Genomic DNA, 17,643 nt, shown 5'->3' with positions numbered 1-17,643 from the left:
CGGTTACAAAGGTTATGGTGGCGATAGAGTTCACCGTACATTCATATTCTCGCGCACCACGCTCCCTCAAAGCACGAAAAGTTTAAATGCCTCGGCTGGTTTTCAAGCCAAGGCTTAGAGAAAAAAAACGACGTGCTGAAGCATCTACATCACGGAAAGTCCAATAAACGGAATGCAGCCGCTGACGCCCTCAAGCTGGCGAAAAGGCTTGAAGTGAGTGAGAACCTCAGAGTAAGCCGTGTATATAAAAAGAAGGACCAGGAGTATTGGTTTGAAGGACTTATTGAAGAGGCACGGGCGAAGAGGCCCCGCTCTGCGGAAGAAAGACCGAGAGGAGGAAATCCGCTACAAAATGTAGACGCTGTGGATGCGGGAGAATTGCGCACGGAGCTTCGGGCTATGGGAGTGTCGACGAAAGTCAAATCAATTGAAAAATTGCGCCACCTTCTGAGGAAAGAAAGAGATAAGCAATGCTTTGAGTCCCTGTAATAAGCAACAGCTACGTTTTGAGACAAGTGCCTTAAAGCTTTGCATGTGTTTTTTTTTTCATGTTTCTATATGCGTAGTATTGTGTTACCCCTATGAGTTTGAAAATGTATCACTGTTTGATGATGAAGAGTGTTTGGGATCTCTCATGCAACATGCCTGTAAAGAAGTGTTCGATATATACGAAAGGTAGTGTGATTGTAATATGAGGTTTTCCTTGCCATATACGCCGTGAGCAATTATATGTGCAATATGAATGTTTTAAATGTATATATTAAGTATTGCAATCGTCACCTTTCAAATGATCTTGTAGCTTGATTTTGCGTAAGCGAATGCCCTTATCTCATCAAGCAGAGATAAAGGTTTATAGGGCAATCAGTGCTGATAAAAATAACTGTGCGGAGTTTTGAGCATGACCATGCACATGACCTTTAAGTTTTCCGGCCTAGCAGGAAAATGTATTGTGCCAAAGTGAAGATAAACGTTCAGGCGTACAGGATTTGATGCTATAATTGAGTGCACAGTGCACAAAACCAGGATCGAGAAGAGTGACGACAGCAGTGCTTCAATCCGTGAGCATATTTATGTTCATTTGACTTCCATCTTGTCTGACTAATTTTCTTTGCCAGCTGACGAGAGGTTTGCCTTGTTCTTTATATATTTTTTTAAAGCGTTGCTTCTTTCATATGCCATGTCTGCTGCGAAATGTTTTAGTTATATTTATATTATAATTGTATCTGAAATGCACTGTTCAGGTTGGATATTTAAGAGAAATACATTGTAATAAACATGAATGATTCTGACTTCATATATTTGGTTTCCGAATGTTGCGTACGTATGGCAGTGTGTAATAAAATATTTTATGCTGGCACTATATTGTCCTCGATAAAACACATTTTTTTTTTTTTTTTTGGTTGGTTGGAGTTGATATAACCCTTCCCGTACCTGCTAGCAGCTGGCGTAAGGGGTGCCAGGAGGTTGACTGCGACGGCATGAAAATAGGCCCATTCTACTGCTTCGAATCCCTGCTGGAAAGGTGAAGCAGAACAAAATATAGCCTTCACAGCTTTAAATGTTTTTTTTTATGTAGTTACTTTAAACATGTTTGTTTAATTTGCATGAAAAAGTTCAATTGTTTTGCGTCAAGAAGTTTAATTATTACAAATTAGATTGCGCGATAAGGTTTCGTTCCGTTTACTGCATGATCACGGCCACGCTGGAAAATCTTTTCCGCCCAAAACAAGCCGGGCTTTCCGTAACGACTCGTTGCTGTTGTGGAAAATATCCTACTGCAGTTTCCACACCTCACGCGCGTCGTACGAGCCTCTACTGTGCTTTACTAAAATAAAGTGGTAATAATAAATGCGATCTGGAGAGTGGTTGCAGTTTCTTTCACTTTGTTTTCTTCTTGTTTTTTTTTATGTATGACAAGTAATTTGAGACTAAATGCATTATATATCTGAAGTAATTGTAATTTATTGTCATCAATTTTCGAATATTAATTCGTATTGTTTTTTAGTTAATTTGAAACGCAATTTTGCCGTGTATGCATCAGCGGCATGTGCCAATATATGCAATTAGGTACCTCCTAATATTCGCTAGGTCACGCGTGGCGAGAGCTTCTATCACCGAGGCATGTTCCGCATTATTATGGCTGGCACTGTACGTACAACGCTCCAGTGCAGCGCTGACGCGATCGTAGTTGCGCCAGCCTTTTTGCCGACTTGACTTCCTCGCTGCTCCGCTCGGACAGCGGAGACTGCTGCGGCGAGCAACCGCGCGACGATGGTGAGAAAGCGAGGGACTGGTGCCCGCGCGTGAGCTTCGTCTCCCCGCGACCCATCCCCACCCCATGTGGTGGTGGCGGTCGGTGGTCTAGCTTCCAAAAAGGGGGCGCAAAAAAAATAATATAACGGCGCAGTGCAGAGTCTCCCGTCTGCGGCATAACGTAAAAAAGGCCCACCGCTGAGCCCGGCAGCCCTGGCCGGTGATCGTGCCCTCCCTTAGGCGAGAGAGGGAAGGGCAGAAGAAAAGAGAAAGGAGGAGCTCACAGTGCTACGCCGCGTGGTGCCAGTTTGCCGAACTAACAACCTGTGTCCCGGAAAGCTGGGCATGGGTGCTGTATACATTGCCATGAACAATGGAACAATCCAGTCTTGAATCCTATTTATTTGGCTTAGTTTTATATATTTCAAAGCTGTCCTGCCAGAATAGTTTTTCACTGTGCCCTTTTACCTGCTCATACTTGCAGAAATAAGATAATCATTAGCCATGAATATACACTTGTGAAGGGGGCATAAATATTTTATATATTTAACAAAATAAAATGATGCCCCAATATTGGCTACATATATGTCCGATGCCTACGTGATATTACATGCGACACTTAGAAATTGGTAATTTACAGATAATGCGCGCGAGTGCTGTAGAAATGAAGTAGGCCAAGAAATGTACTCCCACACATTGTACATGAGAGCACCGTGACAGGTCTATAGACATAGTCTATGGCCAGTCTATAGACAAAAGTCTGCTGGTATCATAGACATTTGTCAATACACAGTCTATTGACGTGAGACTACTTGTAGTGTATATTTATCGCATCGTCATGACACACTGCATTTCCTGTGCCATCACGTATCAGCCACGCAAGTAGCGGTGGGCTTATCACTTGTTTTTCATGCTTTAAAAACGACTGTGCATCAATAAAGATTGTTCAGTTCCACCCTGGCGTCCGACTGAGTCACAACAGCTGGCGACGAAGCGGCGACGGTGACGGCCGGCGATGGACATCGGCAGGATCGGCGAGTACCATCTCGGCACGAACGCGTCATGGGACGAATACGTCGAGCGCCTGGAAATGTTCTGCGAAGCGAACCAGATAAAGAAGGAAGAGCAGCAGAGGGCAGTCCTGCTTAGTTGCTGCGGCGAAGAAGCGTACGGGCTCATCGTAACTTTGGTGAAGGCAGCAAGACCGACAACAGCAACTTACGACAAAATTAAGACAGCGGTTCGCAACCACCTGCATCCAAAGCTGTACGCAAGATTTTTATCCTACAGAAGAAACCAGGCTGCCGAGGAATCGGTTGCGGACTACGTCACGGCGCTGCGGAAGCAGGCCGAAGACTGATGTTTCAGCGGCAAGCAACTCCCATTAGACATCATCATGCGGGATCGTTTTGTATGCGGTATCCAAAGCGAAAGAGTCCAACAGCAACTACTCGCAGAAAGCGACCTTACATTTACGGTTGCGTACGACTCGGCCGCGACCGCAGAAGCAACAGCTAAGCAACAGCAAGACATACGGAAGCATGGCCCAAATAAAACAGTGGACAACCAGGGCGTGATACAAGTAACCCACCGGAAGCAAGCCTTCACTAGAGAGAGCTGGAACTGCTACCGGTGGAAGGGTAAGCAGGCTCCTCATTTATGCCGTTTCAGAAAAGCGACATGCTTCAAATGCATAAAAGTTGGTCACTAGCAAACGCTTGTCATTAAAAAGACGGAAATAGCGAGGCCCGGAAGACCATGCAAATACAAACAAGGGCGTGTACGAAATGAGTGCATTATTTTCACTTTGCAAAGTGAATGAGCAGGATGAGCAGGAGTTCATTGTTCAAGTGCCAATTGAAGGGTATGAAGTGTCGATGGAGGTCGATTCTGAAGAGTCGTGCTGAATTGTGAGTGAAGGCACATATTTCGAGCAATCGAGGGACATGGGTGTAAAATTCCGCTCAAAGATTCTGGATCAACTATCGTAACATGGTCCAAAGAGGCGTTACCTGTTTTGGGTCGTGCAATAGTCTTTGTGGAATTCAAAGGCCGAAAGGCAAAGCTAGCATTGCTGGTAGTAAAGAGGCAAGGCCTTATTGAACGAAACTGGTTTGCTCCATTAGGCATTGGTTTGCGAGGAATCCAACTAATGAATGTGCAAGAGGTGCCTTCAAAATTTTGTGAGGTGTTTCGCAGGGATCCTCGAACCTGTTCATTCTAAACTGTATGTTGCAAACGGAAAAATAAAGCACTTGAACTTGAACTTGATCTTCGTGGCTTCAACGGACCCCAGTTCATATCGAACTGAAAGACGACGCCCAGCCGGTGTTCTCAAAAGTCGACCAGTGCCACTGGCACTCAAGGATGCCGTGGCAGAAGAAATTGACCGCTTGGTGCAACAAGGCGCATGAAAACCCGCCGAATACTCAAACTGGGCTATGCCACTGGTAGTGGTAAGAAAACATGACGGCACTTTGCGTTTCTGCGGCGACTATCGTAGCACTGTAAACAAGGCTCTAAAAAACAGCGGGTACCCACTGCCCACTACAATGGAAATTGTGACTGCTTTGGGATCAAGCAACTGGTTTACTAAGCTAGATCTAGCCCAGGCTTATCAACAGCTTACGCTAGACTACCAGTGGGCTGAAGTGGTCACAGTTAACACGATAAAAGAACTTTTCAAGGTTAAACGTCTACCGTTTAGAATTTCAGTGGCTCCGTGGGTGGTTACACGCGTCATCGACACACTCTTAGCAGGCATTCCCGGCTGAAAGCTTATCTTGATGACATCTTGTTATCTGGAAGTAATGACGAGGAGCATGCCGAGCGATCTGAGACCGTGCTAGAGCGTCTTCAGAAGGCACAGTTAAGAGTAAAAGAAAAGCGTGAATTCAAACAAACAAGCACAGAATTTTTTGGTCACAAGATTGATAACGCAGGCATACACCCCAGCCAAACCAAGACTGCAGCCCAAGACCAAGAGAGAGCTGCAAGCCTTCTGGGGGTTGCTTAATTTTTACAGCCGTTTTCTCAAGGCAAAGACTGAAGCGGGCGAACCAATGTACAGACTCCTCGATCGTGACCATGAATGGGAGCGGACAGGTGAACACCAATGTCTTTGACAAGCTAAAGCAATTGCTCAGCTACGACTCTGTACTAGCTCCTTATGATAGCAAGCGCCCTTTGATTTTGTGTTGCGACGCATCTCCTGTTGGGGTAGTGGGGGGGCACTATTCCCATCGTGCAGATGATGGAAAAGAGCAGCCTATTGCTCGAACTCTTGTCTATCGTGAGCGAAACTATGCCCGAATTGATAACTAGGGATTGGCTGTGGTGTTTGGCGTAAAAAGATATATAGCTGGTTCGAACGTCTAGCGCTGGCAGTAATTCGGGCACAGCAGGATCAAATTACCAGCCGCAGGGCACAGCTTCAGCGCGAAAGAGATGGGCGCCGGAGACAAGTGATGATGATGGCGATGCCGCAGCGTTGTTTGTTCTTTGTCTTCTTTACATTTCCCCCGCGTGAAGAAGTCGCCATCCTGGCGACTCACGGAGAAGAGACGACCAGAGGGTTGTAATACGGCTTGAGGCGGCTAACATGGACAACCTCACGGCCACGGCGGCGGTGGTCGGAAGAAGGGGTGACTGGCTCGATGGTGTGGTTAACAGGGGATGTGCGTTCCAAGACGCGATAAGGTCCGTGGTATTTCGTTTCTAGTTTGCTGGTGGCTGGAACGCATAGCCAAACGAAGCTGTCGGCCAGGAACGTTGGAGCAGGGGTATCGCTATCATGCTGGTCTTTGCGATAGCCTTAAGTGTTGGAGGTAAACGTGCGAGCTAGCTGACGGCATTCCTCGGCCTTCTGTACAATATCGGACAAAGTACTGTACTCAGAGGCATCTGGATTGTATGGCAAAATTGTGTCCAGAGTACAAGATGGTTCACGGCCGTATAAGAGATAGAAGGACGAAAAACCAGTTGTTGCTTGGGTCGCAGTGTTGTACGCGAACGTTACAAATGGCAGTACCTGGTCCCAGTTGGAGCTCCCAGATTCAGATGTAACATACATTGCGAGCATGTCCCCAAGCGTACGCTTGAAACGCTCCGTGAGGCCGTTGGTTTGCGGGTGATACGCGGTTGTAGCCCGATGTATTGATCTGCAAGACGAGAGGAGCTCTTGGACTACTTCGGAAAGAAAGACATGACCTCTATCACTGAGTAGCTCGCCAGGGGCACCGTGTCGAAGAATGAAGTGGTGCAGAAGAAAATGGGCTACTTCTCGGGCTGTCGCCGCGGGAAGTGCAGCAGTCTCCGTGTAGCGGGTCAGGTGGTCGACGGCGACTGTTACCCATCGATTACCGGCGGTACTGCATGGTAGCGGACCATAAAGGTCGATTCCCACGCGATCAAACGGGCGAGCTGGACACGGTAAAGGCTGGAGAAGGCCAGCGGGGTGGCGAGAAATCTTGCGTTGTTGACAGGCGGTACAAGAGCGAATGTAACGACGTACGAAATTGTACATTCCCCGCCAGTAATACCTCTGACGAATTCGATCATAGGTTTTCAGGACGCCGGCATGAGTGCTTTGCGGGTCAGTGTGATGGTGGGCACAAGCCTCGGAGCGGAGGTGGCGCGGAATGACAAGAAGCCATTTTCTGCCATCTGAGTTGTAGTTCCTTCGGTAGAGGAGGCCGTCCCGAATGGTAAAATGGGAGGCCTGTCGGCGGAGGGCCCGAGGCTGCATAGCCGCAGAAGTAGTGCCTAGGATATTTAGCAGGTTAGAAACCAAAGGATCTTGTCTTTGCTCGAAAGGCATATCCTCAATGTACGTAAGTGCTGACAAGGATGCTTGAGGAGGGGATGATGAGTTAGGCGAACGTACCGGTGACCGAGAAAGAGCGTCGGCGTCAGAGTGCTTGCGTCCAGAGCGGTACACTACACGAATGTCGTATTCCTGAAGCCTGAGAGCCCAGCGCTCGAGACGGCCAGACGGATCCTTGAGAGACGCGAGCCAGCAGAGAGCGTGATGATCTGTAACTACCTCGAAGGAGCGGCCATATAAGCAAGGGCGGAACTTCGTTATAGCCCACACGATTGCTAAGCACTCCTTTTCGGTAACGGAGTAGTTGAACTCGGCTTTGGTAAGAGCACGGCTTGCGTAGGCGACAACGTATTCGGAGAAGCCAGGTTTGCGCTGGGCGAGGACGGCGCCAAGGCCGACACCACTGGCATCGGTGTGAAGTTCTGTCGGTGCAGTAGGGTCGTAATGGCGAAGGATTGGCGGTGACGTCAGAACAGTGCGCAACGTCGCGAATGCATCATCGCAGGCTGGCGACCAAGCGGAGTGGTTAGGGGTGCCTTTCATGAGCTGTGTAAGGGGGGCTATGATGGTTGCGAAATTGCGAACAAAACGACGAAAGTAGGAGCAGAGGCCCACGAAGCTTCGCAGTTGTTTCAAAGTGGTCGGTTTCGGAAAGTCAGCAACGGCGCGCAGCTTCTCAGGATCAGGCAGAACTCCATCTTTGCACGCAACATGTCCGAGTATTGTGAGCTGGCGGGCACCGAAGCGGCACTTTTTGAGGTTCAGTTGAAGACCGGCGCGGGTTAGGCAGGTGAAGACCCTGCGAAGTCGAGTCAGGTGGGTCGGGAAGTCGGTTGAAAAGACGACGATATCACCGAGGTAGCATAAACAGATGTTCCATTTTAAGCCACGCAGTAAGGTGTCCATCATTCTTTCAAATGTGGATGGGGCGTTACAGAGTCCGAATGGCATAACATTAAATTCGTTAGTCCGTCTGGAGTAATAAAGGCGGTCTTAGCGCGATGCTCCTCTGCCATGGGCACCTGCCAATACCTAGAGCGCAAATCAAGTGACGAAAAGAATTCTGCGCCTAGCAAGCTGTCTAGGGCATCGTCGATACGTGGGAGGGGGTACACATCATGACGAGTAATTTTGTTGAGGCGACGATAATCAACACAAAATCGTATGGAGCCATCCTTCTTCTTAACTAGGACAACAGCAGACGACCATGGACTACAGGATTCTCTAATTACTCCGCGTTGCAGCATGTCATCGACTTGTTGGGCAATAACACGGCGCTCTGTCGGGGACACCCGATACGGCCGCTGATGGAGAGGTGGGTGAGCGCCAGTGTCGATGAGGTGGGAAATGGTCGTCGTGCAGCCCAAGGAAGATTGCGGAATGTCAAAGGAGGCGGGGAATTGGTGTAGAGGTCAAGAAGTTGCTCGCGGTGGCGCGGTTCTAGAGCGCTGTCCTCAGAATGGCCAAAAAGGTCCCGCTGTAGCGGATCTGAAGCCACACGAGTTGGAGTCAAGGCATCAACTTGGCAAACAGGGAATGACACATCATCAAAGGCGAACAGAAGGTCCACGGGCGCGATGCGGCCGAGGCACTCCCCTTCGATCAACATAGCGGGAGATGCAAGAGGATCGGCTACCAGAAGTGTACAAGCGCCTTTGTTCATGTCAAGGACGGCAAACGGCAGCGGTAAGTGGCGGCGGCGGCAGACAACGTTAGAGGGCACAAAGAGGACTGTAGTGGCGTTGGTAAAAGGGGCAGTGAGGGGAACCAGAACAGCGCTAATGGGTGGGATGGTTGTGTCATGAGCTACAAGGAGTTTGGCCGCAAAACGAGGACACGACTCTTGGAGCAGGACATCAGACGGTGCATCACTTGGTTCAATGAGCTGTACTTGAGGATTGGCGCAGTCAATGATAGCATGATGCTTGGACAGGAAATCCCAGCCGAGAATGACGTCATGAGAACGTGTGGGGAGAACGAAGAATTTGATGATGTACAAGGCTGCAGCAATGACGACGCGAGCAGTGCAGACAGCTGTCGGCTGTATAGTGTGAGCGGATGCGGTACGAAGCGATAGTCCCTCGAGAGGTGTAGTCACCTTTCCGAGGGAGCGGCAGAGTTTTTGGCTGATAACTGATACAGCGGCACCGGTGTCTACGAGCGCAAGAGTATGAACACCTTCAACGATGACAGCAGTAACATTCGCGGGATTAAGACGAGGACTTTGAAATTCTGTCGAATACGCAGTTCGTGCCTCGCGAACTGCGGCGGTTAGTTTTCCGGCTGAGTAGCGGGTCGTCGGCGCATTGACGAAGTGTAGCGGCGACGTGGTGAGGCGAATGACGAGGCAGGAAGTCCGGAGGGTCAGGGGATGCTGTTGGAGGACCCGATGGGACGGGGAACTGGGGGGCCAAATAAGGTGGCACAGGCCATGCAGCAAAGGCCATATTTATTCGGCGCCTGCAGTAGCGTGTAGTGTGCCCAGTGATGCCGCAGTGGTAGCAAATAGGCCTGTTGTCTGCAGTGCGCCATGGAGATGGTGTCTGACGCAAGGGAGGAGCAAAAGCTGTTGGTGCCGAACGCATAGGGGGCGAAGCAGAGGCACATGCTGGCTCAGGAGGTGGACTTGAAGTAACTTCGGCATACGTGCGACGCAATACATGAGGAGGAGCCGGCGCGAATGCTGGGGCGTAGCTCAGTGGCGCAACACCGGACGATGAAATTGTGGGCGTGGGGAACGGTATTGAGGGTGCGACCGGAGCTGATTAAGGAGCAGGATTAGGGACGACTTCAGAAACATGATGCTGGATTGCACGGCGAAGCTCCGGAACAAGGCCAGTTGGTGACGGCTCCTTAACATATGGCTGCAAGGACAGTTGTCGCGCGACCTCCTGACGTACAAAAGCCTTGATGTCTTCAGAGAGGCTAGATGACTCCCTCTCCGCGGCTAGTCCAGCAAGTGGTGCTTGAGGCTGGCGAATCAAAACACGCTCCTTGCGGAGTTCGTCGTAACTTTGACAGAGGTCGTAGATTTCCTCGACCGTAGTGGGGCCTTTGGCGACGAGCATGTTGAAAGCGCCGTCATCAATTCCTATGAGGACATGACGTATCTTAACGGCCTCGGTCATGGTCGGGTTAACGGGGTGATACTAATCAACAATTTCCTCAATGTAACTGGTGAACGTTTCACCAGGCAGTTGCAGTCGCGACCGGAGACGCTGTTCCGCGCGGAGTTTTCGGACAGCGGGGCGGCCAAAGACATCAGAAAATTTTGTTTTGAAATTCGCCCAGGTGGTAAAGTCCGATTCGTGGTTTCGAAACCACAGATTAGCGACGTCGCTCAAGTAAAAGATGACATTATTGAGCTTACGATTGTCGTCCCAGTTATTGTGACCCAGCACCTCCACCAAGTGAAATGTGGATTTAATAGCTTGTTCGAACGTCCAGCGCTGGCAGTAATTCGGGCACAGCAGGATCGAATTACCAGCCGCAGGGCACAGCTTTAGCGCGAGAGAGATGGGCGCCGGAGACAAGCAATGATGATGGCGATGCCGCAGCGTTGTTTGTTCTTTGTCTTCTTTACAATATATATATATATATATATATATATATATATTAATGGCAACAGGAGGCTCCACCGGTATCTGGCAGGGCGAGAATTTACGATCATAACCGATCACAACACGCTAATCGGCTTGTTTAACCCAGAAAAGCGAGTTCCCGAAGTTGTGTCATCCAGAATGCTTTGTTGGATTTTGTTGTCTGTATATAACAATCGCTTGGAGTACAGATGAGGTGAAGACAACGCCAACGCCGATGCACTCAGTCATCTTCCAGCTCCGGGAGACGAAGACTAGCCACAACCACCTGGAGACATCCTGTTGTTAGAAGCTGCCGATGACGCACCGCTGCAGGCGGCGGAAATCGCAAAGCTGATCAAGACGGGCAAAATCCTATCCGCGGTAAAGGAATGGCTGCTCTGTGGCTGGCCTTCAACGCCAATGGACAGCAAGTTCACGCCTTACGAGGTGAGGAAAACGGAATTGTCTTTGCATCGTGATTGCGTACTGTGGGGAATCACGTAGTCATCCCAAACACAGCTATAGAAAGGGTGCTTCTACTTCTGCATGCGAATCACACAGGGATGAGTGCCATGTAATCTTCAGCTAGAGGACTCATGTGGTGACCGAAGATGGATTACGAAATCGAGGAATTTATGCGGCACTGTCAACCATGCCGGAGTAATCGGCAAGCCGATCCGAAGGCACCAGTGCATTTTCGGATTAAGCAGATCAACCTTGGAGTCGACTGCACATTGACGTCGCGGGCCCCGTCAAGGGAGAAGTATTAACGCGGTAGCGTTTTTTTAGTAGTAGTAAACGCATATAGCAACTGGGCAGAGGTCGAAATCATGCCTTCCATGAAGACTATGGCGATTATCACCAGTTTAAGAAAGATGTTCGTGGCCAATGGCGTACCAGATGTTATCGTTTGAGATAATGGCACAGCCTTCACAAGCTCAGAGGTGGAAACATTTTTAAGAGTAATGGTGTGCGTTCCGTTTTCGCTGAGCCTTATCATCCCGCCGACAACGGCAGGGCGGAGAAGAGGGTAAGAGAAGTTAAAGAAGCCTTAAATAAGCAGCAGGAAAGGTCCACGCCGTGCAAGGTTTCGCGGTTCCTGTTTAAACAGCACGGGACATCGCATGCCATCACGGGAAAATCTCCGGCAGAGTTGATGTTCGGGCGTAGGTTTAGGACAGTGTTGGACAGGCTTCACCCGATTAGGCATCACGCGCCTGAGCTGCCACGGCCAGATACTAAAATGTTTCGCGTCGGTGATGCAAATACGTTAGAAGCTTTTGTCCAGGTCCAAGGTGGAAAGCTGCCACGGTAGTGGCTGTGAGAGGCCCTGTGTCGTGCTCTGTCCTGCTGGACAACGGTGAGCGCCATCACAGGCACCGGAACCAGTTTAAGAGCGCCTGTCCGAGACCCGAAGCTGATCCACTCAAAAGTGCGGACTACCACGTCAGGCTCCCTCCTACTTCCAGGCGGCCAGAGAATTCTCCTGCCACCGTGGAAGCAACCCCGGCAGCACGTCCAGGTCAAGCTGCACAGGAATCAATCCAACCGATGTAAACAAGTGTACGACGACCTATTGTACGTTACGGCATCAATTATTAGCCAACATCTTTACTGTGTTAATAATCTTAAGGGAAAGGAATGTAGTGTATCTTTATCGCATCGTCATGACACTGCGATGGGAAGGCTGTAACGCCGAAGAACAGCAAAGGGAAGCAGTCGAACGCCGTAACGCCGAAGAATATCACAAGCAAGCACTCGACTCAAGCTCGTTTCAACGTCTTGGACGCTCTCACTCGCGCAGTGCTTCCCGTACCGGATCCCGAAGAGCGTCGCGTGGCCGTGACTCATCTCACAGGAACAGACACGACGCTAAGCGTTCGAGCTCCCATGACAGAATTAGTTGCGCGGACGCAGCAAAGGGCGAATTTAAAAGCAGCAACGCAAACTCTAACAGCGCCACTAGTGGCCGAAGCACACAGAGCAGCTGGCAGGAATGGACTACCAGCCCCTACCACAAGGAACTCGAACAACTCCGTGCCGCCAACACGACGCTGTTCGAAACCACGCGCCGGCTTACCCAAGAGCTAGCCGACGTCAAGAAAGAACTACAAGCACGGCGATCTCAGCCAACCACTGGCCCAGCTTAGTCACCCGCCGTTATCCCCGAGGACACCGACACGCCATCACATCAAGGCACACAATCAATGGACATGTAACAAGGCGAGCCCGAAGAGGAGAAAACCACTGACCCAACCCCCAAGAAACGAGCACGCACCTCATCACGACATCATAAGGACCTAACCCAATTGGAAACTCAAATCGAAACCAAAATTGAAGCGCTCACCAACACCTACGCCAACACGGCTGCCGTCACTGACCAATGCCTGGCGCGGCTGGAGGAACTAATCACCACGTCCTACCGAACCATACAGGAGCAATTTGACGTCATTGAACAAACCCTCAACCCCATAGTATGCAGCCCCATCTTTGCTGCGCAATTCGCAAACCACCCATATCTCCAAAAACAGACGCAAGCCCCAACTCCATCACAACAATGTCCCAGCCCCAAGCCACAGTAGGATCGCTACCTGGCCTTACGGTCTGGCAGTGGAACTGCCACAGTTACAACAAGAGAGCAGTGCTGCAACAACACATCACCACGGTAATCAAAAAACCTGACATCATATTTCTGCAAGAAACGGTGACGGCGAATCCAACCCTCGCTGGGTATCGCGCTCACGCTAGCCCAAAGGCTCACGTTCATTGAACATCAGCTCAGACACGGCCGCAGCAGGGTAAAATACACCTTCACCGAAGTCATCCCAAGCAAACAATGGAAAGACAGCCTCTTCATCGCTAACATCTACCATAACCCAAAGCACCAAACACAGAAATTCAAGACCTTACTACACGCAGCCAGCACCCAAGCCAAAGACAACACTTTGCTGATTGGAGGAAACCTCAACGGCTCCCATCGAGCGTAGGGTTACGTGAAAGGCACGGTAAAGGGATGGGACCTACTACAGGATACCCTGGACCACGAGTGTACCCTGATCACGGATCCCAATCATCCTACCCGAATCGCCAATTCTGTAGCTCGAGACACCACACCAGACCTTACATTCATCAAGAACGACCACTACGGCAAAGTAACACGGCGAAACACCGGCGTTGACCAGGGCAGTGACCACTACATCCTCGAAATTACGATTCCCAATCAATTCCGGGGCAACACCATTACACAGAAGTGGACGGACTGGGACGGTTTTCGTAAGGGACGACCAATCACAGCGCAAGACATCACAGACATCGAAACCTGGTCGGCAGACCTCCGCCATGCAGTGCACTCGGCCACCAAGACCATTGAAACGGTCGAGGACATCATAGCTATGGACAGTCGTCTGGCCCATCTGATCGAGGCCAAATGTTCGATACAGGCACGCTGGAAGCGGCAATGGCTGAATCGCAAATTGAGAAAGAAGGTGGCCGAAAACAGGGCCATTCAACATCACTGCAAGGTCCTGTGCCGTCAGCAGTGGAACGAAGTCTGCATCCGAGCTGACGGGCAACTACATCGTGGTTGCGCATGGAATCTATTTTGGCCCCTCCTAAATGAACCAAGACCAAGTCACACCAGCACGATCACCTGGCCTGCCTCATACACACCACCACACAACAACAAGGAAAAGACGTCCTTATCAAGAACCTGGAAGCCAAGTATCTGCCACACACGCCAACTGAAACCCACCCGCCATACGGGGGGCTGCCCAACGCGTGGCTTGACCGAGAGATTAGCATGTCAGAGGTACGGAGCGCTGCAGGAGCTCAAAACCCGCTCAGCCGCCGGTCCCGATCTTATTACCAACAAGATGCTACGCAACTTCGACTATGCATTGATCGAGGACCTAACCCGCTACTACAACGAATGCTGGCGTTTGGGCAAGCTCCCCCAACAGTGGACATCGGCAACTTGCGTCCCATCTCGCTCACGTCCTGCGTGGGCAAGGTGCTGGAGCACGTGGTTGCCAACCGCTAGCTGGAGTACCTGCAAAAGCAAGGCCTATATCTAGGTACGATGATCGGCTTGAGGCGCAGAGTAAGCACACAATACGCCATGTTACAACTCAAACAAGAAATAATCAACAACAAGACACAAGACAGCAAAGTAATTCTGGGACTTGATTTACAAAGCGCATTCGACAAAGTCAAACAGTCAGCCATATTAGCACAAGTATCGAGACTCAACATGGGGGTAACGAGCTACAATTACAATCCAATACTTCTTGAGCAACCGCACGATGGAACTGCCCGCCGGAGACCTTAAGTTCCCCGAACACAAGCTCGGCAGCACGGGTACTCCGCAAGGTTCAGTCATTTCGCCATTTGTCTTCAACCTTGTCATGATCGGGGTAGCGAGGGCACTAGAAGGGATCGGCATCCGGCATACGATCTACGCCGACGACATTACCCTGTGGGTGGCAGGCGGCACTGACGCCACCATTGAGCAGCAGCGCCAAGAAGCTGTTACTGCCATCGAGCAACACCTTGACGGCACAGGCCTAGTGTGCTCGCCCGCAAAATCCGAGCTGTTTGTGCTCACACCAATACAACCGGGACGGAAACGAGCTCCCCTTCGGGAGTGCGATCACATAAAGATCGTGACTGCATCGGGGCAGCGCATCCCCGAAGTTCCCAAGATCAGGGTCCTAGGCCTGCTACTAAACAAGAATGGCCGCAATGACGAGACCATCAACAAGATTACCACCAAGGCAATGCACGCTATCGGCTCATACACCGAGTCTCGACACGACGGGCAGACATCCGTCAAGATAGCCTTCTGCGCCTCGTCCAGCCGTTCGTGATCCGTCACATCGCCTACTTTGCGGCCTACCTCAACTGGCAGGATATTGACCGGATGAAGATAAACACGCTGATCAGACGGGTTTACAAGACAGCGCTGGGATTAATGGGGACCATGAGTACGGCTCGGCTCCTGCAACTCGACGTCTATAACACCTTAGAAGAAATAGCTGAGGCGCAGCTCACTGCGCAAATGGAGCGCCTCTCCACCACCAAGACAGGCAGCAGTATACTGACGTCCCTGGGTTACAATCCTCGAGCTCCCATTAGGCAATCGTGCGAGATCAGCGATGAGGCGTGGGCCTACATACACGTCGACCCCATCCCGAAAAACGTGCACATCGAATACAACCAAGAACGGCGGCAGGCGCGGGCCAAAGTCCTCGTCGAACAACACGCCCAGGACCCGCACGCCCGGTTCGTAGACGCAGCGGAATACAAGCGAGAAGGATTTGTGGCAGTGGCCGTTGCGGCAGCTACCAGCATCAAGAGAACGGCAGTGAGCGTGCGGTGCACGGACGCTACATACGCCGAGGAGGTTGCCATCGCTCTGGAGATCTCGAAGGCCGAGTGTCGCACCCTGCTCAGCGACTCGAGGAACGCTGTGAGCAACTTTGCCAAAGGGCGAGTGTGCGCGCCGGCGGGCGCCATCATCAGTAAGCTCCAGCTCCAAGACCGCGGCAACACTATCCGCATCAAGTGGTTCCCGGCGCACGCGGGAGATTGTGCATCCTCACCGAATCATAACGCGACGACCCATTTGGCGGCGTGAGCGCTTACCTTCCGCGCCCCCGAGAGGGACCGTTCCGAGTGGTGGTTCGAAACAAAAGCCCGAATAACCAGTTACGAGGAAGTGACTAAATTTTACCGCCTAGCTCGATGGACAATGTCGCCGCCTCACCCGGCACTTAGTCGGGAGGAGGCGGTCATCCTAAGGCAAATGCAAACCGGGTCACTCCTTGCCCCGGCAGTGCTACACGTCCTCAACCCAGACATCTACACGAGTGATATGTGCAGTGCATGTCAAGTGGCTCCTGCGGACCAATGGCACAACATGTGGGACTGTGCCAGGTTCCCGACCGAAGCTGGCGCGAGGGGTCTTCTCGCGCTACTGCTGATCTTCGTCTCAAGACTTCCCGGGGCCACCGAGCGATCGTCCCGATCGGTTGGTTGACGGTGGTAGTGACCTGGCGGTGATGATTTTCAAGAAAAGATAGAAGAGAGTGATGCGCTTGCCACCACGATGTCGCTTGGGTGATTCGCCTCCCCTCTTCAGCCATCCGCCACCAAAGCATCCATGGGACCGATGGCTCGAAGTCGCGTCCGGCGGCTGGACGGGGGGGGGGGGGGGGGTGCGTGTCTTTCGGTTCTTCGGGTCTCTGGTCAATTCGTGTAAGCGCCTCGTCATCAGATCTGGGCTGGAGGCTGGCGGCGCTAGTTGCGGCTGGTCGGGTCTGGGCAGGTAGGACTGGGTGAAGCTGCGCGGCGATGTCCTAGGGCTCTCGGTCGATGGTCCCGGCGTACGGATGGCGTCGAGGCTCCAAGGCGAATATGGGGATGACGTACGCCGCACATCCAACCAAAATGTTACGTGGCGGCAAGTAAGAAGAGAGCACAACATGGCACAACATAGAGTTTCTTACACTAACTAGAGGGAAAGCTGATGGCGCTGCACTTCAGCCACCATGGGCGCTGAGACTCATGGGCCGGTGTGCTACTTGTTGCGGGACAGTCGAGTTTTCTCGGATGCATGAAGTTGCTTATTATGACGTTTCTTTTTTCATCATCATCATCATCTAAAGGTGCGTACATAGACCAGAAAAGCCATAGTAGCGAAGGCGCAAAAGCGGACGTCGCCAATAAAAGGTTTCTGTTTCACGAAATGCCACTAAAAACTTTAAGTAACTGCACAACCATAGATATTTCCAAAACGTTTTTTTCCTCTTAAAGTGTGCCTGTTAAGTGCGAAATATTAGTATTTGTGCTGCCCAAAACTAAGCCAATAGGACAAAGAGCCATCGCTTATATTGGATAAATCTCACACTGATATGCTATTTCTCTCTATTTTTGAAATTTATAGTCACAATATTGAATGATAGGACATTATTTGCGGTAGAACAA

The 17,643-nt window shown here is 50.8% G+C and overlaps 1 pseudogene; it reads left to right on the top strand.

Annotated features, from left to right (window-relative positions):
* Positions 1 to 3,268: 3,268 nt before the first annotated feature.
* LOC146197772 (uncharacterized) lies at positions 3,269 to 3,964 on the top strand (annotated as a pseudogene).
* The last annotated feature ends 13,679 nt before the right edge of the window (positions 3,965 to 17,643 follow it).

The sequence above is a fragment of the Amblyomma maculatum genome, chromosome 3 (genome assembly GCF_055883805.1).
Source record: "Amblyomma maculatum isolate TAMU_Amacu chromosome 3, ASM5588380v1, whole genome shotgun sequence".
Lineage (NCBI taxonomy): Eukaryota > Metazoa > Arthropoda > Arachnida > Ixodida > Ixodidae > Amblyomma > Amblyomma maculatum.
The sequence above is the reverse complement of the archived record's forward strand: the minus strand, read 5'-3'. Positions and strand labels throughout refer to the sequence as shown.